The 26,638-nt window shown below is 31.0% G+C and overlaps 1 protein-coding gene across 19 annotated transcripts in view; it reads right to left on the bottom strand.

The window, feature by feature from the left end:
- Nucleotides 1-26,638, bottom strand: part of LOC145289209 (talin-1-like) — a 617,531-nt gene that overhangs the window by 185,368 nt on the left and 405,525 nt on the right. Inside the window, exon 1 of one of the 19 annotated variants that reach the window (XM_080136407.1) lies at nucleotides 24,170-24,916. The exons of the other annotated variants lie outside the window; for them this stretch is intronic. The gene's annotated coding sequence lies outside the window, so the exon portion shown is untranslated. Of the gene's footprint in view, nucleotides 1-24,169; nucleotides 24,917-26,638 lie in introns of those variants that run through there. 19 annotated transcript variants of the gene reach the window in all.

The following is a 26,638-nucleotide window of genomic DNA, read 5'->3' as shown; positions in this document are numbered from 1 at the left end:
TTTTTAAGACACTGTGATGCTTTATAAATAAAAATGTGTACTCGACTATATATAAGGCACTTTGTGTGCATGCTTATGTAAGTGCGAGTTTGTTCCCTATGGACTCTGAAATGACTGGGTCAATTTTTTTTTTTTTAAATTTCACACTAATGTACTTCGTATCTGAGATTGTTCTTTGATTTTGTATTGAAATGCCCCTTTAAAGAAAGGGCTGAAAAAATATGATTAAGAAGGAAAAGTCCAATTTCGATCAAATTTAAAACTCTTATACAGCATAAGTGCATTTGAAAAGTTTTAGCAGAGGGCCCGGTGTATAAAATCAACAGTAAGTTCTTTGATAAGACAGGGGCACTTTTCAATGTCTCATGAGCACAATTAAATTATGATACTTGACGTTTGCATTTGAAACTTTAATTCAAATAATTTTATAAAATCAACAGTAAATTCTGTACAATATAATGTAGACTACAATATATTATGGACTATGTCACTGCGGAGAAACGTGAAATTTCCTTGCAGTGGATAGAGCAAACAATCCATCAATTTTATTGAAAAAAAAAAAAAAAAAAAAAGGGGCGATTTCACAGATTTCAATGACAATAAAAGTATTGTGTGGAATATTCATTGATTCTCATTTAATCTCAGGCAACATCGGGTTTCCCTGCTTATATATATAATAAAAAAGCCAACCCCAAGACCATTAAAAAAAAAAAAAAAAAAATCTGATTCTTATAAAAATTGCCACTCCCAATCTTAGATGAGGGAGGGGTCTGAAAAGAAAAGCCTGATTCCTGCAAAGATTTCCACAACCCAACCTCGACTTATAAATTTAAAAATTTGGTAAAAAATAATCCTGGAAACAGAAAATTTCTCAGTAATCTAAACCTGATTCTAAAAAAAAAAAAAAAATGTGATTTTAACTTCACAGATATACATTTTCAAAGAGTATAACATATCTATTACACCATTTCCTTATACTGCAAAGCCTTATGACAGTATTTAAAGCTGGAGGACATTAAAGAAATTAAGTTTCTACACTAATAATTTGATTTGGTAAAATGATTGTAAAATACATGCAAACTAGTTTTGATTGATAGAAATCTATTATGAACTTTAAAAGAATTTTTAAGTTCTAATCCATAAAGTTGATTTTCACAAACAAATAGCATTGCATCTGGCAAATGAACATTTATTTCTGGCTAGCAAGTTATTTACATAAATTTCTAGTCTGTTTTCTTTAAACAAAAAAAATTCCAATTGCTTACATGATTCACCATTTATTTTCATTGGATAACAGAGATAATTATCCAATGAAAATGTTCTATTTGGTACGAATAGAAAATTGAACATTTTTACATTACGGCTATGTTTTAACAATTAAATTCAAACACAAACTTATGAACCATTTCTTTACTTCTAAAAATAAATATTTGTAACCTTTCAGAATTATATAACTATTCAACATTGGCACTTTTTTGTAACCAAACAAGATTAAAATGATAATTCTAAAATTCAGATCCACTAGTAACATCTACATTATCTTATTTTTTTTAGTTTGATGATTACATATACAAAAATTAAATTAGCCTTTATTTTTATTTTTTATTAAATTAAATTGGATTCAGATTGAATAAAAATACCACCCCAAAAACATGCACAGAGAGAAATTTTTAATGTATTAATCACTAAAAAAAAAAAAAAAAAAAATCCAAGACCTAATTAAAAAAGAAATTATCACTTTAAAATCATTCATATTTTTAGTTGTAAGCCGTGTCCATTAAAGCTTACTTGATTATTCAAAATTATTGTAAAAACCTGGATTATTTTGCACAGTTCTTTTTTTAATTTTTTTTTTAAACCCAAATGAATCAAATGGTCTTGTTTTTTCTATCAATATGCATTTTTTTTCTAACCATATTTTTATGCCATATTTTCATTGTTAGTATTAATTAACACATCATCAAACATTCGCTCCCACTTCTTTGTACAAATGTAAATACTAAAGATTGGAATAATTCAAATAAACTGGGTAAATTTCGGAAATTGTTTTGAAAAGTTTTATATTCATAAAATAGTTTGTGGCTCTTTCGTGCCTTTGTGATTTACATTTACTTTTTGACATTTACTATTAACGTACTTTTTTTAAAATAAAAAATGCAATACATCAAATATAAAGCAATCTTTCTCGAACATATTACATATTGTTTCTTTTGTAAAAGAAAAACATTCACCTATTATTTCAAAAACACTAACATCTAAAACTAACTTCAATTCCTTTCAAATGATCTTTATTTTCATTATTGTGTATGTATATACGTTCAAACATGTTTTCATTTGTTTGATAAAGTCTTCTGATAGAGTGTTGAAATTTACCAAATTATTTTGAAATATCTACATAAATAAAATGCATTTCTTGCTACTAAGTGACTTGCTCATTTATTATTTATCATCAATGAAGCATTTATAAAAAAAAATAATAATGCAGGATGTAAAATAAAATAATTTTTTTTAATTACAAAATTAAATCTGCCTATTAAATTTCTTTGTAAACAAGTCAGTCAATTTAATCTTGTAATAGTTGGAGAAAAATGACTTTGTAACCACTCGAAATTATTAGGAACTTTTAAACAAAGTCTTTTCCAACTTCAAAATTCTAAGCAAATCTCCTACATTAAAAGATTGAAAACTATTTACATCCAATAATTTTATAAATATTAAAACATTATTTTAACAAAAGTAATTAAACAATATCATAACCGAATTTAATTTTCAAAATACTATATGAAAAAATTGATAATATTAAAAGTGAAACATTAAAGTAAAATCTCTTAGGCAGTGTCGTGCCAGGATAACTAATAAGAAATAATACAGCATTCTTTTCAGTAATGAATACATTTGATTGCTGGATATACAATAGTCATTTACAATGTACTGAACTAAAATTAAAAAATTAAATAAAGATTGCTTTGTATTTAAAATATGAAGATTTTTAAAATGCTCTATTATATTAGCTGAAATACCTGACTATGCAGGATTTAAAAAATTTTCCTGAGCTAAAGCCTATGTTATGAAAGTTCTTCAGTCATAAGAGGCAGTTTGGAAAATACCAAGATGACTATGACAAGAGAAGTAATATATATCATTTAAGTTTAGACTTCTGTTTTTAATTAAAAAATCTTTAAATTTTCAAATGATGAAAAAACAAGTAAAACACTTTAAATTTCTTATGCACAGTTTAAAAAAGAAATATCTTCTCTATTCTTAACTGGTCCTAAAGTCAACGTTCAGTGTTCAGATTAAAACCTCAACCCACCTAATATTTATTATTTTTGCTCTATATAAACAGACCTAAAGAAATGTCAATTTATAATTTATTTCGTCTGAATTGAATAGGGAAAGTATGAAAATTAGAAAGAACTTATGTAGTTGATGTGCTTAAAAATTTTACTGTAGATAGAAAGCCTACAATTCTTAAAAACAATTTTCTTCCAACATTTTTCTATCAACATGTTTCAATACCCCCTCCCCTTCCCGTAGAGCTTAGAGTTTTATATGCATAAAAAAAAGTTGACCTTCACATTTAAGAATGTTAAACAAGTCGAAAGGCGAACTTTACTCTTTTTTGCAGTTCCTCAAAGGTTTAGTCTTATTTGTCTTCATTTTACCAGATAGTGTAATATATTCAAGGGAGAGAGAGGGGAAGGTGAGCTGAAACTGTGTCCAGAGAACAATAAGTCAACTTGTGTTTGAGGCACTTAGAGTTGAACACTAACGCTATACTCAACTACCTCCTCATTAGTGGCAGTCTCAAGTGGAACTTCCTTTGCCACAGAATGAGGATCCTTTAACCTTTACAGTTAAAAAGCAACAAGTCTGATGAGCAACATGCCCTATAAAAATAATGAACAACTTGCTTGTTGCATTATTCGACAAAATTTGTTTATTACAAAATATGCGAGTAGTATTTAGTTGGAGAGAAAGAAAGGAAAGTGAGAGAGAGGAAAAAAGAGTGGCAGAAAAAAAGAGAAAGAGAAAGAAGGGAAGAGAGAGGGAGGGGAGAGAAAGACAAGGAGAGAGAAAGACAAAGAGAGAGAAAGACAGAGAGAGAAAGACAGAGAGGGAAAGACAAAGAGAGGGAAAGACAAAGAGAGGGAAAGACAAAGAGAGGGAAAGACAAAGAGAGGGAAAGACAAAGAGAGGGAAAGACAAAGAGAGGGAAAGACAAAGAGAGGGAAAGACAAAGAGAGGGAAAGACAAAGAGAGGGAACGACAAAGAGGGAAAGACAAAGAGGGAAAGACAAAGAGAGGGAAAGACAAAGAGAGGGAAAGACAAAGAGAGGGAAAGACAAAGAGAGGGAAAGACAAAGAGAGGGAAAGACAAAGAGAGGGAAAGATAAAGAGAGGGAAAGATAAAGAGAGGGAAAGATAAAGAGAGGGAAAGATAAAGAGAGGGAAAGACAAAAAGAGGGAAAGACAAAAAGAGAGAAAGACAAAAAGAGGGAAAGACAAAAAGAGGGAAAGACAAAAAGAGAGAAAGATAAAAAGAGGGAAAGATAAAAAGAGATAATAAAAGCTCACATTCTTTCGACTACAGTAAAGAAAACGTGGGTTTAATTCAATTTAGCTGATTTGGATTCTCGGTACAATGAAATGGTTTACCCACCAGAATATGGATGGCCCATACTTCTGGCAGAGTGCCACATCTGTGCTCAGCGTAGGAAATTGATATTCAACTAATTGTCTAATGATGAAAAGTGATAGACAATCATATTCACTGAACAAAGACCTTGCATGATACAACCATTTTATTCTGATGAAGATATTTTCAAATTTGAACTAAACTGAAACATTAATTAAAAAACCCCGAAAATCTTAAATTTAATTTTACGAGTTTCACAAGTATTGTTATCTGTAACTTTATCACAATTTCTTAAATAACAATTTGCCTAATACATCATACAGAGTTTTTTTTAACGTTAGAAAATAAATGTCAAACAGGATTCAAATTCAGAATCACTCGAGATCTTTTTGATATTCATTGTAACATGTACAAAAACTGGAAGTAATTTCTTTACTTTTTTATTAATCGTTATAAAGCTTTACTACTTCTATTAGGCATTATTGAAATTGGACTCCTCTGCTCAATATCTTCATATCTGGGATTTGGAAATGTGTGTGTGTGTGTGTGTGTGTGTGTGTGTGTGTGTGTGTGTGTCTGTCTGTCTGTGTGTGTGTGTGTGTCTGTGTGTGTGTGTGTGTGTGCATACGTATACTTTCCTACAACAATAATAAAAAAAAGGAAAGTGAAATGATATGGAATAACACTTGATAAAATAGAGTTTAAAATCCGTCTTTTTTTTCTCTTGAAACTGTACATGTGTCGAAGAATTCAAAATGAAAGCATTTAAAGAATGTAAGCAATTTCTATATTTATTTAGTAAATGGGAGTGAAAGTGTTTGAAACAATGTAGTAAGAATCATGATGAAATGTATATGCATAAACAACTGGATATTATGACCGTAAATGGACTAAATTCCAAAGAGTGTTTTGTTTTAAACTCCAAGTATTTGTTGAGTAGAAGCAAAAAGAGAAGTTTGTTCAGAGTTAGAGCCAGTGTAAAAAAGCACGGCTCATGTGACATTCTCATGACATTGATATTGCAAGAATTCAGAAATGCCACATTACAAGAGTTTAGCAATTGTAAATGAAATCAAAACAACAGAAATCAGTCTGGTAATCTCTTTGGAACTGTTTTTTTTTCTTCAATAAAGTGGCATTTTCTATTTTCAATGTTTAAATAGGAAGTTGGAGATTCCAAACAAAATACTGGATTTGATGACGTTTTTGAAACGAAGTATTGTTTGTGATGTTAGTGACCAGTTTTAGACTTCATCATTGTCACCATTTTCATAAAAACAAACAGATAACAGATGTCTAAAAAACATGGAACATGAAGAGTAGTTTATTCCTGTGGCTTGAATAAATGGTTTGTTTTAAAATATCAGAAATGTTACTGTGACAAAAGGCCAGAGATTACAATGCCACTAAACTGCAAAAATGGTGGTTCAAAAGATGTGAATAATGTCCATTTGATGAATTGTATTGGCAATTAGAACAGATATTTCAAAAATGGATGTTCAAAACCAACTCTTCATATGATGTGAAAGGTGCAAGTCGACAGTAACAATTTTTTTTGTAGAAATAGGAACCTATTTTTAGAAACTGGTTTCACGAAGTTTAGAATTTTCATACGGTTATAATTACTTAAATTCCCAGCTAAACAATGGCTAATATACATGTTCAGAATTCTATCCTTATTGCATGCTACCTTGTTCCAGGTTAATAGGAGCTTTGTTGGCTAGTAGGAAACAGGAAATAAAAACGATTTTATGATAACCTATTAAGTTAATATTTGTTTACAACGGTTGACCTTGTTAACGATAACAATTACTTAAAAATTAAGCGATATAATTAGATTACAAATAATCGGCTTAGTGTTTCGCTATACCTCTCAGATTAGAAACCATCAACGTGTTCAGAAACTACTGGGCGTTTTTCAACTTTTTAAAAAGGCATTTAATTTTTCAGAATACAATTTTGAAGTACATAAGCTCTTAAAAATAAAGGTGAAAAGAAAAATGCATTATTTTCTTTGCAGGAATTTAAAAATTAACAGCACACGGGGAGAGAAGGGTCCAAAAATGATCAGACAGTAGAAAGAGGATTTCAGAAATTCTTTACTGATAATTAGCAACTTAAAAATGAAAGAAGGCAGCCATGAAAAAAACTTGCGAACAAAACTTGCATCAAAACGTCAGGAAAATGTCGAAAACCATCAATATTAATATTACAAGCATGTTCAGATACCTGAGGTTAATTGGTTTGCTTCAAAAGTTTAATTTTTTATTTCTGAAATAAATTATATTTTTATCATACTTTCCTCCTAAACCTAAGAAATATTCTTGAGTGAATAAAGGTTGTGAATTCAATCCCTGATGAAGAAATGTAAGAAAATGACAAAATATTCAAAAGATGTAGAATACATAGAACAAACTACCCCAATAAGTAGAAGTGGAGCTTGAAATTAATAGATGACTAGCAGGGGTACCCAGCGTTGCCCGCATGTGGCGAGGTGTGTGTGTTTGTGTGTGGCGTAGTGTTTAAATCAAAGCAATAATAAAATAAGCAAACAAAAAAATGGCATAAATAACCCTGTTTAAAAAAAAACACAGCGAACATGATGGGAAATATATAAAAACAAAAAACAAAAGGGAAAATAAATAAATGAACAAAAAAAAATGGCATAAATAACCCTGTTTAAATATTTAAACTTAAGAAAAAAGATGTTCAATATGTTGGCGTGAATGTGCAACCTTAAGACAACGTCGCTATCACTATTAACACTGGTCTACGATCGCATCAGCGAAGTAACGTCGTTTTTTTTTCTATTTAAACTAATTCAAGAAAGAACGTTTTTTCACGCATGTGTGTTTAGCTAAATTGCCATGAAGGAATGATTTTTTGCTACCCTCCCTCATAATGAACATGTATTTCTATAGGAAATAATTGACAGTTTTTTCTCATTTTCACATATTCGACCAAGACATCGCCTTTTCAGATGGTAGCGGTTTCAACCCTGTCCAATACCGCTGAGAAAAGTTTTAGGCAGACATACATATATGCATTTAAACAGACAGGTGAGATTTATATAATAGACTAGCCGGGGAGGGGGGTACCCGGCGATGCTCAGGTGTTTTGAGGTGTGTGTGGTTTCGGGTACATCCAAACTCCGAGGGTGGGTTGGGGTTAAAATAAAAAAAAAAGTTTTGGTAGGTGAGTATGAGGATCGAACTCTTGAGGCAAAGTTGGAAATTAAAGTGTGAAAAAAAAAAAAAACCCTGCGACGCTAACCACTGGGCCACCATGACATACAAAGGAACTCGTTTGAATTTATTTTATTAAACTATTGACAGTGGCAGCAATAAAAGTTAACTCTGCTGCTTCTATTTGACCTAATTATTGAGGTCAAATAGAACAGTTAACTTGGGTTTGTTTACCCAACTTTGACCGTTTTTTCCCCCAACAAATGTTGGGGCGGGGGAAACCAGCTTCCCATTTTCCAGATTGATTAGCAATTGTCTGATAGAAGAGGACTTTATCCCCGCATTGATCAAAGCTGATTGCTTCTGGACGTTTCCCTGCGCGATGCCGAGAACACTGCTAGCTGTGAATTAGTTTCGCTTTTCATACAAAAAAGCCGAATCAACACGCGAGAAGCAAAAATAGCAATAATTTTGTAAAAATCGACGTAAATAAATCTATATGCTACACGTGTTCTCAAATCCTAGATATTATTATCTACGGCCTATATAAACACTTCTAAGCGATCGTACCCCCCCCCCCCGGAGCGTGCGCGAGAAAAGCCTTTGCGGGACATACACAAAATGGTCACACACATTTTGCCTTTTATATATATAGACTAGCGGGGGGGGAGGGGGTACCCGGCGATGCCCGGGTGTTTTGAGTAAATCAAAACTCTGGGGAGGGGGGGGGGTTAAAATAATAAAAAAAAGTTTTGGTAGGTGAGTATGAGGATCGAACCTGAACCCTTGAGGCAAAGTTGGAAATTAAAGTCTGAAAAAAGACATACAACGTTAACCACTGGGCAACGGAGACATACAAGAGAAATACATTTGAATTTATTTATTTAACTATTGACAGGTGGCAGCAATAAAAGTTAACTCTGCTGCTTCTATTTGACCTAATTATTGAGGTCAAATAGAAGTCACTCAGTTAACTTGGGTTTGTTTACCCAAGTTTTTTCCCCAACAGATGTTGGGGAGGGGGAAACCAGCTCCCCATTGTCCAGATTGATTAGCAATTGTCTGATATAAGAGGAGTTGGTCCCCACATTGATCAAAGCTGATTGCTTCTGGACGTTTCCCGGCGCGATGCTGAGAACATTATTAACTTTGAGTTAGTTTCCCTTTTTATACGAAAAAGCCGAATCAACACGCGAGAAGCCAAAATAGCAATAATTTTGTAAAAGTCGATGTAAATAAATCTAGATGCGACGCGCTTTACCAAATCCTAGATATTATTATCTACGGCATATATAAACACTTCTAAGCGATCGTAACCCCCCCCTCCAGGAGCGTGTGCGAGAAAAGTCTTTGCGAGACATACACGAAATGGTCACACACATTTTGCCTTTTTATATATATATATATATATATATATATATATATATATATAGATTACAAACTATAAAAGACATGTAAATGGCTGCTATGAAATATGGAGACAATTGTTCATCTGCTTCAGTTGTTAAACAAAATTTAATCATTTCTTATAATTGAATTGTTTTCTATGAGAAAAAATCCAACTATTATTTCTAAAAACCAACCCTTCGCAATGTTACTACCTAAAGTTAGTACATATGTACACGACAAGAACCTAAAAATCAGATCAAAAACCAAAACCTTGATGATGGAATTAAAGAAAAAAATGAACTGATACTAGATACCTAAAATACATGAAAAACACAATTAGAGCAGTCTAACAGACTGGATTAAACAGTTATCAACTACAAAAAAAGGGGGCATCTGAAGAAGGCCAGAAAATCTAAGAGAAGAAACATTTCAGAAATGACAGCAACCAAGATCAGAAAAATAGTTGGAAAGAAGTAAATGATTTAAATACTGAATATTTTGATTCAGAATTGTTTTACCTGATTGGTATAAAAAAAAAAAAAATAGAAATGAAAAAGTTCTTGAAAGCTTTCCACAATTTTCGATGTACTTAAAATAGAAAAGGGATTTGCTTGGATAGTTAAATGCACCAATGATAACTTATAATGGAATGATTGTTGCTGTTACTTTTTGGCTTGTGAAAATAATAAAACAAAAAGATGTACAGTCAACAAGTAAACACTTTAGTCAGAATATAAACGTTACCCACTTAATAAAACTCATAAGAATATAAGAAAAAGGAACGTGAGTAGAAAGAAGAAAATAGAAAGGAACTGAATCAAAGGAATACAAGACAAAAGAGGTCATCATGGATTTGAGATTAACGTAGATTTCAAAATGGTTAACATGGCAAACAATTCCAAGATGAATTCGTTAGTGGCATAATTGAAGGAGGGCAAAAAAAAGAAGCAAGAGAAACTAAATGTGTATATAGATGAGTAGTATTATTTCTGTGTGAATAGCAGATATGTTTGAGGTTTGGATGGGTCAGATATCTACCGGATGATGAAAGGTGGATTCCGAGTTATTGGCAAGATTGCTCTGGCAGAGCTTAATCAAATTGGTAAATAGACAATGGAACAATTTTTGGTAATCTTCTAAGCAGAGTGCCTAATGAAGTCTATGAAACAAGCAGAAAGGCCAAAAGGAAGCAATGAAACAAAAGAGAACAAAAACGAAAAAAAAAAAAAAAAAAAAAAAAAGCCCAAAAACAAAAGGAAAAAAAAAAGTGATATTATTCCTGTAGCCTTTTTCTATAAATGGTGGGCACTGATAACGAAGGAAAATGATGTTGGCAGGAAGTCAAAAATTATGATGAAAAAAAAAGAATGGATAAGTAATCACTATGAGGGTAATAAAGAATTTGATATTTCAATATAAGATTGGGGATATTACAGGAGTGTGTGGACAGGGAAGGAGATAAAGAGGCAAAAAGAAAAAAAAACATTTTAAAGACAAACAACCCTTCCCTTTTCATCACTTTTACAAAATTCTTTGCAGCTGACCAACAACAACAACAACAAAAAAAACCCCCCAAAACGTACATTTTTGCAACTTTGGATTTTATATATATATATATAGATGAACACCCCCCAAAAAGACAGTACTCACTACAAGCACTTCAAAGCTGAGGAGTTAGCTGAAAAAATGACTCGTTATGAACAAGAAAGCCTATCAAAAGTTTAAAAGAACTCTTTAAATCACTGATATTAAGTTTTTCTTGACAATCGAACAGCAGTAATTTCAAAGTGATACTTTAATAATGATATATTATAAATGTTAGAGAAAATTAAATCTTATTGAATCATATTTGATGCATTTAAAGTTATGCACAGATACATAATTATCAGAGACTAAGTAAGAAAATATTTTTTTAGAAATTTACATCATATGAATAAAGATAAAAATTGAATGTTTTATTAAGACAAACTTTTTAAACAGAAAAATAAAACAGTTAAATTAAATCAGTGTTTTGTTTATTGTTTCATAGCATATCTACCGTTTGGGTAATTTAATTTTCAAATATTCATTGTATATAACTCACTAAGGAGAAATCTTAATTTTTTTTTTTAGCCAGAGTTGATTAAAACAAAAAACTTCACTTTCTGTAAAAAAAAAAAAAAAAAAAAAAAGGTACTACAAACACTTCAAAGCTGAGGAGTTAGCTGGAAACATGACTCATAACTAGGTTTTAAGAAACTCGATTGGCTAAGAACTCCTGCAAAGATTCCCAGTTTTCACTTCTCTATCGAACCAGATTTGCAAGTTCATATAGCTAGGAGGAATTCACAGCATTTATAAATATGAATAATGGTATTAGAAATCAGACTAGATTTGAACTTTAATTCTGTTTTATGCATTAAAAATTCAATTATATGAAAAATTGGAAATATATGTAATAGTAAAATTATGTTTGTAATTCCTGATAATCTTTATGGATTTCTGATGAATATCAGTGAAACAAATTTGCAATAAAAGTAAAAGAAATATTGTTTCTAAGCTTTCTTTTAACCTTTAGTGTCAAAATGATTTAGTTATAATAATAGAAAATGATGAAACTAAGTATAAGAAGTAGAGTCAGTGGGCAATGAACATTGCTTACAAATAATCATCTGAAATAGTTGAAGAAATATTAGCATTTCATTTTTCCACTTGTCAAAATGCAAATCTTGCTATTTGCTTTTCTGCATGCACATAATATGATGTGCAGGCGGTGTAAAGGTTACTGTGGGCAGAACGTTGGCTTTGCATGCTACGTTCAGGTTTTTTCTGTGCATGTTGAGTCGCTTGCATAAATACTGACGAGAAAGGTCTGAACATATCTCTTTCTTAGCTAAGAATTAACTAGTTGAGTAGATTATATTCAAGGAGTTTATCGTAGAGTTACAAACTGGCACATTGAGATTTACTCTAATAGGATTCCTTACAATTATTACCCTTTTACGTAATTAACAGTACTAAAGTTAAATATTTTAACTATTTAAATAGGCTTAGTTTAACAATAATAATACTTGCAGAACCCATGTAAGAAATTTTTTTTATTACTTTTTGAAGAGGAAATTGTTTTAATGGTTTTTAACTGATAAAGAGTGACGATAAAGGGAGGTAATTCGTTTCTCATAAATTAATGTTTGTGATGATGTTTGTTTTTTTTTGTGACACTGGATCTACATACAAGTAAATATTTTTTTAAATTAAATTTTCACCCCAAACAAAGCACATTGCCACTTTGATGTAGGGGGCTACTATCAAGGACCTAAGTTGTAGGGGTACTATGTAGGGAGTTTAGCAGCAAGATGTCTGTTCACATTACACTCGAACTTCTGCATGTCAATACAGCTGGGGAAGCAGGAAACTGGGAGAGAATTCCAAAGTCTTGCAGTTCTGGGGAAGAAGCTATTAGAGTAGAAGGCTTTCTTACATCTAGGGATTTCAACAGTGTGGGGGTGGGACTTTGCTGCCTTTAGGGTTTGTCGGGGGTATTTACGTCAAGGGGTAGAAGGGCTTGCAGTTTGTCAGAGCATCCACCATTACAATATTTGTAAAACAGGCAGAGGGATGCAATATTTCACCAATGGGGCTGAAGCTTATTTAGATAATGATCTGTAGTAAGATATTCTGAACCTTTCATAGACTGAACAAAAGCACTGATACCTGGATCAAAGAATGAAGAAACTAAGTGATTATGCATAATGAACTACAACTGAAGGATGATACTGACTATGAAAAAAAGAGATTGGGGATAAGAACTGAAACGGATAAAAGACTATATGGATGATATGAAAAAAAAAATAATTAGAAAAGTATATAATTGAAAGTATAGAAAGGTTGATCATCGTTACAAAAGACACTGGCAATATGATAAATATAAACAGTGAAACTGAAAGCAAAATAGAAAGAGAAGCAGCTACATGGACAATCTATAAGACTGATCAAGTAAGAGAGACACAAAACGTATGGCAAGACTACAAAAAAGACGATGAATAAAACGAGATTGCTATTGACACCCTCACAAATTAATGTGATCAAAACAAACTATATCAGCTAAAATAGATAAAACCCAGGAAATCACTAAATGTAGACTCTGGACAAAGAGACAAAATGGTGACATGAGGAATACAAACACAAACATGAATGCATGGGGAAAGCAGTCCACTGGGAACAATGCAAACATCTGCACTTTAAGCACACAAACGGTACAGACACAAATCAGAGACAGTATTGGAAAATGAAAATCATAAAATCCTCTGGGGTATGTGGACACAAAAGAACAAAATATCCAAGCAAGGAGATTGGATATGATAATAGTCAGCAAGAGTTTTTTTTTGTGTGTGTGTGTGTGGGGGGGGGGGCTCAAAATCATAGATTTCACAGGAAAAACTTGCCAGAAAACAGAAAGGAATATGGAACATAAAGAAAATTATTGCAATACTAATAGTCCTAGGAGTACTAGAAACAGTTGTGAAAAATCTAAAAATAATAAAGTAGATTAGAATCAAAAATAAGACTGAAACTGCCACAAGGAAAATAGGTGAAATAGTAAGAAAAATGCTTAAGTGTGGAAACTAACACATGTAGCCAACAAATAGCGATCATCCACAGGTAGGTTGAAATCGAACAAAAAATCCAGAAAGAACATTACACAAATCCAAGTAAACGGAAACTGTCATTAAAGATAATATAGATTTTAGTTTTCCTAAGCTATACCAAGACAATTTCACAAGTTTTTTTTTTCTTCTTTTTATTAAATGAAAACTAAAAACATTAAATTGTGCAGATTCCCAAAATGTGAACACATTTCAATTGACATTCCATAATGGAGTCTGACAAAATGAAAACCTTTCTAAACTCAGTGTAAATCATATACAATATTTTCAGTTTTCACCAAAGTAATGACACTCCTCTAAATTACTCTCCTTCCATCAGATTAAGTCCATTGAAGTAAAATATTTGGAAATGAGGAATAATTTGTTTTAATAGCTTAAATATGTGTTGTATTTGTTTCATAAATTCTGATATTCAAGATTCTATAAACAGCTAATATATACAATTTCAAACATTTAAGGGCAAAGGTCTGTTTACAGAATGTGAAATTGAAATTGCCACTTAAGAACAGTTTAACTAAATGTCTCGAGGAGTTGATTTATTAAAAGTCTACATCTGGATTGACATTTTAGTTCAATTATAGAAAATCAATATGAGTATTTAATCTGTGCATCACATGCTTACATACATAATGTATATTGCTCTCTTCCTCCATCTGTTAAATGATTTTAAACCCAGAGTTAATAAATACCAAATTAATGAAGAAGTATGCTCTTGTCCATAGCAGTTAATAGTGAAATCTTCCACCACAGTTAAAATGATTAAGTATGCGTAAAACATGAATATAAATTACATGGAAATTAACTTCTGAAACAGTTTTCACACATCCATACATACTGTATGTCTTTGCTAAAGATTTCAAATAACTTTTATGTAAAAATTCTGGGAACTTTCGTAAATGCCCAATATATATACAAATATATATTAGTGTCGGGACGAATAATTGAAATTGAAAAAATTAAAAATTTTTGGGTATCAGAAAGATTTGTGTCTATTTTCTGATGCCAAAAACGATTCCTTTAATTATCTTTTTTTTTTTTTTATTTGATTTTGTTTAGAACAAAATCTTCGACTGCTGGTAGTCATAATAAAATAAATATTTGATTTTAAAATACCAATAAAACTAAAATCTACAGATCATACTCCACAAGTGTGTTTTTACGTTTGAGAAAATATATGCATATTTAACATGTTTATACGATAATCAAGAGAAAAATAATTTTATAGTTACATATTTAGAGATTTATACAGAATCGGTATTTGTATCAGTAATTATATCAGAATTTAGAAAAATATTGGAATCGTCCTATCACTAATATATATAGTAAGTTATGAAAATATATATGACAATTAAGTGACACAGAATGTCCTGCATTTCATTCTTGTGAGAATTCATCAGGCTCCTGCCTATATAAGTGAATCCTGTTTGTAGCGTAACTTTTGACAAATTTTTTTCTCAATGCGCTGATGAACTTGCCTAGTTGTGCAAAATTATAATTAATGAAATATTATATACATATATGCCAATGCAGGCTGAAAGAATTGTACACAAATTATTACCAATAAAACACTAACATTTTGAAAATAAGTAACTAAATGAATGTCTATTCCTTTATGTGTGTCATCTTTAAGAAATATGACTGCTCATCCACATTTACAAAATACCATTAAATTGCACAAGCAAATATAGCTATACTATACTACAGTTTATCTCATGATTCAATTAAAAATTAAACCCTTTACAAATGTAAACAGTTTTTCTCAAGTAAAATTTTATGAAAAATCCAATAGTGGTACAAATTTTACAAAAAGAAATTGTGGGTAAGTTGCATTTGTGCCAGACTTCCATGAACCATAAAGATGAAACTTCATTTTGTATTAAATTTGAAAATTATTAACAGAAGTAGTAATATAGTATTCCAGGCTGGGAGCAAAAAGTATATACAAGTTCTCATTCATTCCCGGGCAACACCAAGCATTCCTGCTAGTCTTCCATCATTTAAGATGTGACTTCATAAATGTACAGCTCATCATGAAACTCCTAAAATGCTCTTATCAACATAAACTTTGCATAAGTCAAATATTTACACAAGCTAATGTCAGATATTAATTTGCAGTGATTGTATAATAAATATGTCTCACACTTCAGCACATATTCTAGCTCAACATGAAACATTTTTTCATACATTCTAATTGAAATGTTGCATAACATGACACTTTTATATAAACAAATTTCCAGACTCAGGAAATATTTTTGCTAATTCACCAGCAGCATGTCCCCCATATCTTCTCTTTAATACCACACAGATTTTATTTCGCTTCTAAAGTTTCCAATTCATAAGTTTATATATTTACAGAATAGAAATGGGTTGGGGAAGATTCTGAAACCTAAAAACTTAAAGGCTTAGATGAAGGGTGGTGGTGGGGCTTTATTGCTGCCACCATTTTAACATGGCATATTCACCATTTAATTTGCATGGAATGTTTATTCATCATATACACATATGCTCAGCAAAAGCAACTTGTCAAAAACAGTCATTCACACATCAATTTGCAAACGAAATCATAATTGCAGACATTTGTACATACGAGAATTATCTCGGTATCTTTTCTGATAAAGATTTGTAATAATAGATAATTGAAGAAAGAAAAGATCAGCTGATTTATTCCAAACGATTGTAAATCGGTAACAATAAAAATATACTTTTAAATTGATATTCAGTTTCATTTTAAATAGATTCTAACATTGAAAATGTATATATTTAAAAGCAATTAAAAAATATGAGAAACAAGATAAAATCTACTTTTATTTGATAATGGTTTAATTTGTTCTTTTATGGCATATCAATCCTTTTTAGGTCATTGAATGTCGAAATATTAAGCTTATTGTAAACTATTGAACACGAATTCCTATTTTACTCACAGGTGGGAAAGGGGAGATATTATTTGGCGTGTTTTTCTTAGCAGTAATAGAGATTCGCTAGAATCTGAACTCAATATAGCCAATTTCAAAGTCTGACAGTATCCATTATGCTAATCATGCACCCCAAAATGTAAAATGAAAACAGAGGGTAAGTTACACATTTTCAAGACATTCAAGCAAAGAAATAAATAATTTTTAAATGTCTTATTACTGCATAAAGGAGAGAGAGAGAGAGAGAGAGAGAGAGAGAGAGAGAGAGAGAGAGAGAGAGAGAGTTTGTGTGTGTGTGTACCTCTACATATAAAGTAAGGCATGTGTACACGTTTGTGTGGGGTAAAATCCAATACTAATTAACTGGTCATTATGAATTTTGAAACACAGCTACTAGGCATATGGGTGGGTAATGTGGGCTGTATTTAGTTTTGTGCAATCAATGAAGGATAATGAGATTTGGAAGTTTTGTGAAGATTTGATCTTTAAGTTTTTGATATCAATTAATAAATATTCCTTATATTTTAATTTCTTTGGAGTATTTTAAAGGATTGTGGGTAATGAACACAACCTGCCATTTGCAAGGTAAATATTTGCATTATATTTTTTCATAGTTATTAAAAACAGTTAAGATTTCATGGAGCTACAGAAACACATTGTGTTACTTTTTTTTTGTTTTCCACAAAGGGGCCACTACTTATCAAGGGCCAGAGGCCACTCAAGGATAAGGGTTAATGAGTATATGGTGTTAATGGGAAAAATATCGTAGTAATCGTTAGTATTGGAAATTTGGAAAATTGGATTACTCAAGGGGACGGCTCATCAAGAACTTGTTTACATTGGAAGTGAAGAGGATCGTATTGTAGTCAGTTGGAAAGCAGAAAAACAGAACAGAGTTCCACAAGTGTGCAATTCTAAGAAAGAAAATTTGTACATGGAATTTACGTTTAGGTTTAGGCACAGATAAAGAGCGAGAGAAATTATTGACAGTAGTTTCAGTTAGACGAGTGTTTTTCATGAAAGTTAGGCAAGGGAGGGGGGCATAGATTGGAGCTCAGACGAGCACTTGCCATAAAGATAACGATAAAGCAGAGACAATCTTGCAACGTCTCTTATGGTTAATAAGAGTTAATCAAAAGTAATCATCGCAGTTATGCAAACAAGTCAAATCCCTTCAAATATTGAAATCAAACAGTTCATTCTTTTTCCATAGAATTTCAGGTTTTCTTTTGAACAATTTTTAACATTTTCCGAGCAACTTTAAGCGAGACAATTTATAAAATCAATACTTTAAATGTCAAATACAAGAGAATATGGGAGAAATCTTTTTTGTTTTTAACTGAAAAAGTTTTATAAAAGGAAGTCATTGATGAGTGCAGGTTGGGTAGCGGGGGACGTCCGAGACTTGTCCCCCATCATAAAATATGTTTAAACATATTTTAATTCATTCAGATTTTATATTTATTATTACAGAGACAATTCTGCATTAAATATTATATTGTACCTAATATATAGCATTGATTTCAAAAGATTTAAAATGAAAAGACTTGGGTGCCATCAGCAAGAATTGAAACCAACACATTTAGTGATCCAGACACATTCCTATCATTTGAGTTATGAACAGATATTTTTATTAGTTTTGCGCATGAGCAAATTCATAGCTTGAAGTGGTTTAATTTTAAATCTTTCTCATCTATGTTGGCAAGTTTAAATGAACATTCTGCATTTCAACTTGCCAACATATTTTTGTACATGTTATTCATCTACGCAAACAAAGATTTCATTTGTTATAAACCATTCTTGGTGCAGGATTACTATTTTCTGTTAATTTCAGTCCCATGTGAGTTTATTGGTTTAAATATATTTTAATATAGATAAAGTACATATTCTTTTTCTCATATTATTAGACAGAAATAAAGGAAAGTTTTACTTCTTCATCAAAATGTGTTGATTGGATAGTTTAATTTCCTTCTTAACCTCCCTCCCCCTTTATCTTAAGAATGTCCATGAGGTTAGACAAACAGTAAATTCTGATTAAAGCTTTATGATATACAAGAGAACTCCTGACCTGTTGGATCAACATTGGTACATTATTGTATACATTTAATGCTAATAACTGAATGTCAATAGATATTTTAAAAGTATATATATATATATATATATATATATATATATATATATATATATATATATATATATATATATATATATATATATATATATATTCCACGGTGGTTTATGGAACATGTATTATGATAAAGATTAAAATATGATTGTTCGCAAAACAGTAACTTTTTTTTTTTCATTTCTTATTAGAATATTTGGTCTCAACTCAACTTATAATTCATTTTTGGGTGTGACTGAAGCTAAAAAGATAATGTACTGCTTGCACAGAGATTGAAATCACAGCCTTCAAATTTTTTAACTTTTGCATTTAATACCCCTACCCCTCACTCCCCGCTAATAAATTCTAAGTTCTATAACAAAAACCACTTTTCCTCCCTGTAGGATTCTAATGGTAATACTAACTTCAGGGCATTTTACAATTATATTATGCAATTTGCAAAGAGCAGAGGAATATAAACTTGGTGCAACAAACACTAAGAGCACATCTATTTCTAAAAATAAAAGAACATCCCTTTTTATGCATATTTTCATGGACAAAATCATTAAAAAAAACAAAAAAAACTTACTGTTTTTGATTTCTTATAGTAAAATCAAAATGATTTCACAGAATTTACAAAGTGGAAGTTGAAATGAAAAATGCTTAACAAAAATGGCAAATTTTACACAATACTTATTACTTTTTAAATTAATTTTCCTAACATATTTTAATTTTCTTTCTGAAATCTTATTAAAATTTTACATCTACTGTAAATATACAAAAATTGTGGTTATATTAATTTCTATGAAACACGCAAGTTTTTCAAAATCTGTGCGTTTGTGTGTATATATAAAACAGTAATGTGCCTGTGTGTACATAAATATCAAGGCTGTAGGATTCTCAACCGACGCTTAACAGGAACACTAGACACAAGGTCAAGAAAGTTGCATTTGAATAACCAGTGTCCTAGAACAAGAGTACTCTGGCCGGCCAGAAAATGCCCAGACATCCCTGTTGGCATTCCTTAGTGGTGTGCTTCAGGCAATTAGCAATAAACTAATCTAAATGCAAGAAGATAAAGCCTGGAAGAGTGGACCTCCTAGAACAGCACAGGACCATACCTCCGCTTGACAGAAACAGGTGATCTCAACATGATGTAGACTCTGCTGGTTTGATTTTGGTATGAAATAACCAGTTTGGAAGGGTGGACTTTAGCTAAAATGTTCGATTTGGATATTAAATTTTAAATATATATATATATATATATATATAGATTTAGTGGAGATGGTAATTAATAAAAACTGAAGAAAGTGCTCAATACTGTTGTAGAGCAAATATGCGTTTTATTTTTTATTACCGTATCTTTCTGTCAAGTTACATTATTGTTTCGGCTTCTGTAAAAGTCTGAGGACGCTACAGACGGCCAAAAAAAAAACAAAAAAAAACGGCCGTGTAGCCAAAACAATAATGTAACTTAACAGAAAGATACGGCAATAAAAAATAAAACGTGTATATATATATATATATATATATATATATATATATATATATATATATATATATATACACACACACACACACACACATACTAGCAGGCCGCCTGGCATTGCCCGGTTGTAAAATAAACTTAAATATGATATTTTGATTAATGCAGATTTTGTATTTATTATTATATTAGACCCAATATATAGCAATGATTTAAAAAGTTAAAAAAAAAAAAAATGATTTGTGTGCCACTACTGAGAATCGAAATCAAAATGTTTAGCTTATGATTTACTTTTTACTTGGACGTTAATGCCTGTGCTATGAAGACATGTTTGCTGCAAAGCTAAAAATTAAAACATGAACCAATAGCATGCATATTCGTATTACTATCGTTCAACCATCACCAGGCAGATATCACTTTTTTTCTTTAATTTTCACACATTTGTACTGATTTTCTCCTGCTAAAACCCAAGTATAAAGTTTCGCACAAGTTTGAATAGCCTATAAATTAAGTTTCATGTTTGTAGACCAAAAACTGACAGAGGATATATATATATATATATACACACACACAAATATATATAGAAAGAGGTTTGTGTTTACTTTAACCTTTTTACGCAAATATTATGCAAGTATAAATCAAGTATAATATTTGCATGAATATAATTACACATAATAGTTAGCTAAAGATGATCATCTCATAAGAAAACCGAAAAAACTAACAGGGAATTTATTAACATGAATGCTTAAAAGAATATGCAAATTAGCTAGATCTTTTGCAGATAAATGTAATTCCACGACCCATATAAAACAAAGTTGTATTTTGTTTTTAAATAAATAGAAAAAGGATTTTTAATATGAATATCAATAACACACACACACAAAATTATTAGAATATATATATAATTTTGATTCTAAATTGGCAGATCTTTCTAAAAACTTAAAAAAAAATCTTTTTAAAATAGAAAACTACCACTAGCTAATGATGGAGATATTTATACTGGTGGAGGGGACATTTTTCACCATGGAATATTTCTTTGATATTCTGAGAGTATTACTTGTTAATAATAGTTGGAGTAGACATTCCAGGACAGGTTCATAAGTCGAAGACAACAGACAATATTAAGAGGATTGCTCCCAAAAGCAACAAATACTTTTATTATCTTAAGAAAAAAGATATTGATAAAAAGGAGGAATTCATTTTAAGTTCAACTGTTTATAGAATTGTAGATATTTTTATTCATTTAATTCAAATAATTTCATTTCAAAACTTCATGTGACAACTCTTAGATTATTTTTCTAAGTTTGGAATTGAAATAAAATTCAGTTTGTCGCATTCAACAAGCTTAGCGTAGACATTCTATGATTTAAAAACTACTTACATTAAATAACTAAAATGTCATTAAAACGAACAAAGTTTAAAATGGATCAATATACGAAAACAAATCTGCAATTATTATTCAGTGCTTGAATACAGCTGTGGGGTAGGGGTAAAAATAAACCCAACTAGCGATAAATGCATGCAAATATATATGAGAGTTTCTATAAATTTACAATAAATCCTAAAAAGTAAAACCCAAATTTATCAGCCACAAACATATCGAATTTTAAATATTACCTGAACACGTTACCGGTTTTGGAGATTCATCAGTACGCTAGATGCACTGAATGCATCAACCTTGAGTTTTGAACCCTAGGCAGAGTCACAATGAACCGTGAAACTCCAACACACTATATTTTTAATGATATTGGAACCTCGGAGGATTCAATTCTTTTTTACAAAAGTTTTGCTGAAAACTGCTATTTTTTACATCAGAGTGATCTTTGATAACACATCAAAACTATATCAAATACATAAAGACACTAATGATAATAATATACTTCTCACAATCCATACAACTGTAGTAAATTGTTTAGTTAATAACTTTTTCACAATCTTTACATGTCTGAAGGACTAGGTGTAGATTTTAGAAAAACATCATGGAACCCCCTCCCCCTCCTTCCAAAGATTTTTTTTTCAATCATTTTGGTTTTTATGCGAGTGCACATTTCTCAATTATATAAATTTCTATACAAAGGTTTTCACTAAATGACGCGCGTACACACACACACACACACACACACACACACACATTCTACTATTGGAATTGGTATCTTTTAGCAAGAAAAGGCCCAAAAGTAATGTGGGCCGTTGGTTAGATGGTGATTAATGAATTGTTCTAAAGCTATAATTGGCCAATTACATTGCATAATCTAATTTGGGCAGGACCGGCAATTAGTCACTTTTACATCAAACCATTCCTCAAATAACAATGCCATGAGAATTGAGAGGTATGGGTAGGGGTCATGAGACAAAGCAATACTAAAAAGAAAAAACTTTATAATTTCAAATAAACGCTTTGATGAGCATGAAAAGAGTTAAAACGTCATTGTAAAGAAATTTTCTTTCCTAGACCTAAAACTCCCCGCATGTGGAACACTGCTCCATTGGTTTGCTTCCCGGCCGATTACAATATGGTAGCCTTCAAGTCCAATGTAAAGAAGTTCTTGTTGAGCCATTCCCTTAAATAATTCAAATTCTACTCAATTTACACCATTATAATGATTACTAAACTATCACCTTATATTCATAAACCCGTATCCTCAAGTGACCTGTTGGCCTTGTAAAAAAAAAAAAAGAAAACTTTAAATACTTTAACAAATCTATCATGAGAATTTTTTTGTCTAGCAAAATTTTTAAAAACTCTCAGACTAAACTGCAACTGAATAAGTTTTAAAAGTGACACTAAATCTTTCTAATAAGTGTAAATTTGAAAATGATATTGTGCCTTGTAATACTTATTTAATGCTTTATAATATTCCAAGGAAATAATCTTTTTTTTATTCAGAAACTATAAAATTAAAAAAAAAAAAAGAAAAAAAAAGTAGGTTTAATAATTTTGTAGAGATGAATATCAAGATGGATCAAATATTGACAATTTTATTTAAACAATATTTTAAATTTATTTATTCACTCAGTTTTTAATTTTTATTTTATTTTCAAATCTTCAGAAAAATGCATTATCATTTAATATTAGTCTATTTAGTTATACATTGATTACAATGTTTAAGGATTTCAAGTTTAAAATCCGGGCCAACATATATTTTTTTTATTTTAGCAACAATTAAAAAAATAGGTGTGCAAGCGTACAAATGTGACTAAACACATGATTATGTGTTGTGTGATGCACACATTGTAATGATTTTGACCCAACAGTCTTTTCATGGATTGTGTGAAGATTCAGAATAGCATTTAAATTAAATTTCAGAAAGAACAGTTCATACAAAGCTGATGTTTATGAACATTTTCAAAGCATATTTAAATTTCAAATACGTAAAATACTACGTTAACTTTTACATTTTTGAGACGTTTAGTTAGAGGGATTTCCATGCATCCTATCGACAACGTGTTAAATTCTAACTTTATAAGAATTGATAAAACTGAAGAAACACTGACAAGAAAAGTTTCACTTGTAACTAAAAATATAAAAGATTTCATTTGAAAAGAAAAAAAAATTATCGAAAAATGGAATAACCATTCAAGGAAAAAAAAAACACTTTTAGAAGATAAAACATTGAAGTTTCCAAGCTATAACAAGTTCAGACTTTTTTTTTTTTGAGAGACAGAGAGAGAGAGAGAGAGAGAGAGAGAGAGAGAGAGAGAGAGAGAGAGAGAGAGAGAGAGAGAGGGGCGTAAGATAGAGAAAGCAAAATAAAAAAATATATTTAAAAAATTGGAAACAAGTATAAAAAATAAAAACAAAACTTACCAACATTACTGAAGCACGTAAGAAGCCCAGATAATAAGTATTATAGAGCAGAGCCCATGCAGGGCCATGCACAAGATTAAAACAATTCTGTCTACCAAAAATAATCAAGTAAATGAACTGAGTATGTGGATGGATGTGGGTTGTCAAAAAAGTTGCAGTGGACAAACACGGGCTGCTGCCGACAACACCGCTGCCTGGGGTGGCTCTACAGTCATAAAGAGTCCTTACTCCTTAATACTACTTGCTGCAGGTTATCATTAAAATCATAGTCGCTGTGAGTAATTCAGATCACTGGCGGCATAATAGCAACTACAACTACTACTAGAACAATTACCGTTCTTCTTGGCAAAAACCGAAAGAATCTATGGTCTACTTTTTTTTTTTGGGGGGGGGGCAGATTGTAGAAGCTTAACAAGAAGAGAACTTCTAGGAAAGACCAAAATGAACAAAAAGATATAATAACTCTATAAGCAGAGAGAGAGAGAGAGAGAGAGAGAGAGAGAGAGAGAGAGAGAGAGAGGAATAAAAGAGGAGGTGGAAAAAAAATTAGAAGGTGGTGGCCGCCCCTCACCATAGCTGTAGTAGTTGTGGTGGTATAAGTCAATGGTAGCATGGTTGTGGAGGGTGTAAGTGTGTGAAAAATATTGTGGAAGCAGCCCCAAACTTCAAACAGGACATTTATTATGCCTCCTATAAATTGAGCAGGGACTCTCTCCATCCCTCGCATCTTGATTACCTCTCTTTTACTTTTTTTTTTCTTTCTAAATACCCCCACCCATAATTACTTAATCCTTCAGCATCTTTTTTTTTTTAACCTTTCTCTTATTCTAGTTTCACTTCTCTCTTTCATATATATATATATATATATATATATATATATATATATATATATATATATATATATTCATTTCCACCCGGACTTCAACTGATCTTTTTGTTTGTTTTGATATCAAACATCCACCATTAAAACTATATTAATTTATATATTAAGAATACAGGGCCTGGGCGTGGCACAATTTTCCATATACCCTGGCCACTACTCCCTAGAAAGAGATTTAATAATGCAAAATTCATAAGTCAATAAATTTTTTAAATCCCTGATCATTAATCATACTTATCTATTATACACTGATATTTAAAAAATAAAAAGGGGGGGGGGGCGTTTATAAGCTTACAAATAATAAAAACACACAAGTCATACATATCAACAATTTGTTCATGGTGGCTGGAACTCCAAATATTTTAAATTTTGATGAAATTCTAACCCAACGGTATTGGACCCCCCCCCCCCCCCCCGGAGACACACAATGTTATTTTTCTAGACTATCTTAAAATTCATTAGTTCCTGATTTGTATGCTAATTTGATCCATAGTTAATAAAGATTCTTTAACTTTTATTTTCTTAAAACTATTTCATTAAGCCCCAAATGTTAAAGATTTTTCTAGAATCAAAACCGTTTAATGAATTTCAATCAATATTAGAATAAAAATTCTAAACACAAAATTAATAACATATATACCATAATCTTTGTAATCATAAAAGTGGTACAAAACTATTCTGCGAATTTTATCTGCTCTAATAACAATGCAGACAACAAACTTATGCCTCTTCCGAATCAAGATAAAGAAATGTTTAGTTGATGACTCTTTATAAATAAAACAATGTGTATACAATTTTCTTTGAAATTAAACATTTATTCAAATTAAATGAAATTTTCATTATTTCTTCACTAAATTAGACAATTTATGAAAACAACAAAAAAGAAGCGATTTTCAAGTGGGTGAAAGTTTAATGGGATTATGTTTGGACAATGTACATGTGCAGTATGGGTTCGTTTATTTTTAAATATATTATCATTAAAGTGACTCTATACAATTGGTTTAAAAAAATTATGTAAGGGAGGAGACAAACTAAATTATCTCTTCAGAGAGGGAGAGGGCGGGAGGGGGTATGCAGTAACTGTTCGCAAGTGTACAGCATCAGGTATTCTGATTAAAGTGTCCTTTCTTTTACATCACAATATCATGGGTAAGAGTTACTGCTGCTGAGGAAAAAAATCTTCAAAGAACGGTAAGAGAAAACCCAAAATTGAGAAGTTATGGGGAAAAAAAGAAACAAAAAAATAAAGTGAAGAATTCAAGCAGGGATGAGAAATGTATTTTTTGTTTCTCTCCTCAAAAGCACAAACACATGCAATGGATAGAAAACAATATATTCCAAAATAGATGGGGTAAGCATATGCTTTTAAATGACCATGAACAACTTCAAAGAAGTTTGGAACAGTCTGAATATGTTAAAAATGAACAACTGTATTTTAAATGATAGTCCTTACAAAATAAAGAACCAGTTTTGACAGAGCCCAGCCTTAAGTTGACTAGGGTCCTTATGCAGAGGTGAAGGCATGGGAGAAAAAAACGACTTCTGACCTTGAAGTTGGTTTTAAAAACTCAACTTTAACTTCCATAAAA

This window comes from Euprymna scolopes, chromosome 2, assembly GCF_053919585.1.
Source record: "Euprymna scolopes isolate OS-2025 chromosome 2, ASM5391958v1, whole genome shotgun sequence".
Classification (NCBI taxonomy): Eukaryota; Metazoa; Mollusca; class Cephalopoda; order Sepiida; family Sepiolidae; genus Euprymna; species Euprymna scolopes.
This window is presented reverse-complemented; position numbering and strand designations above follow the sequence as displayed.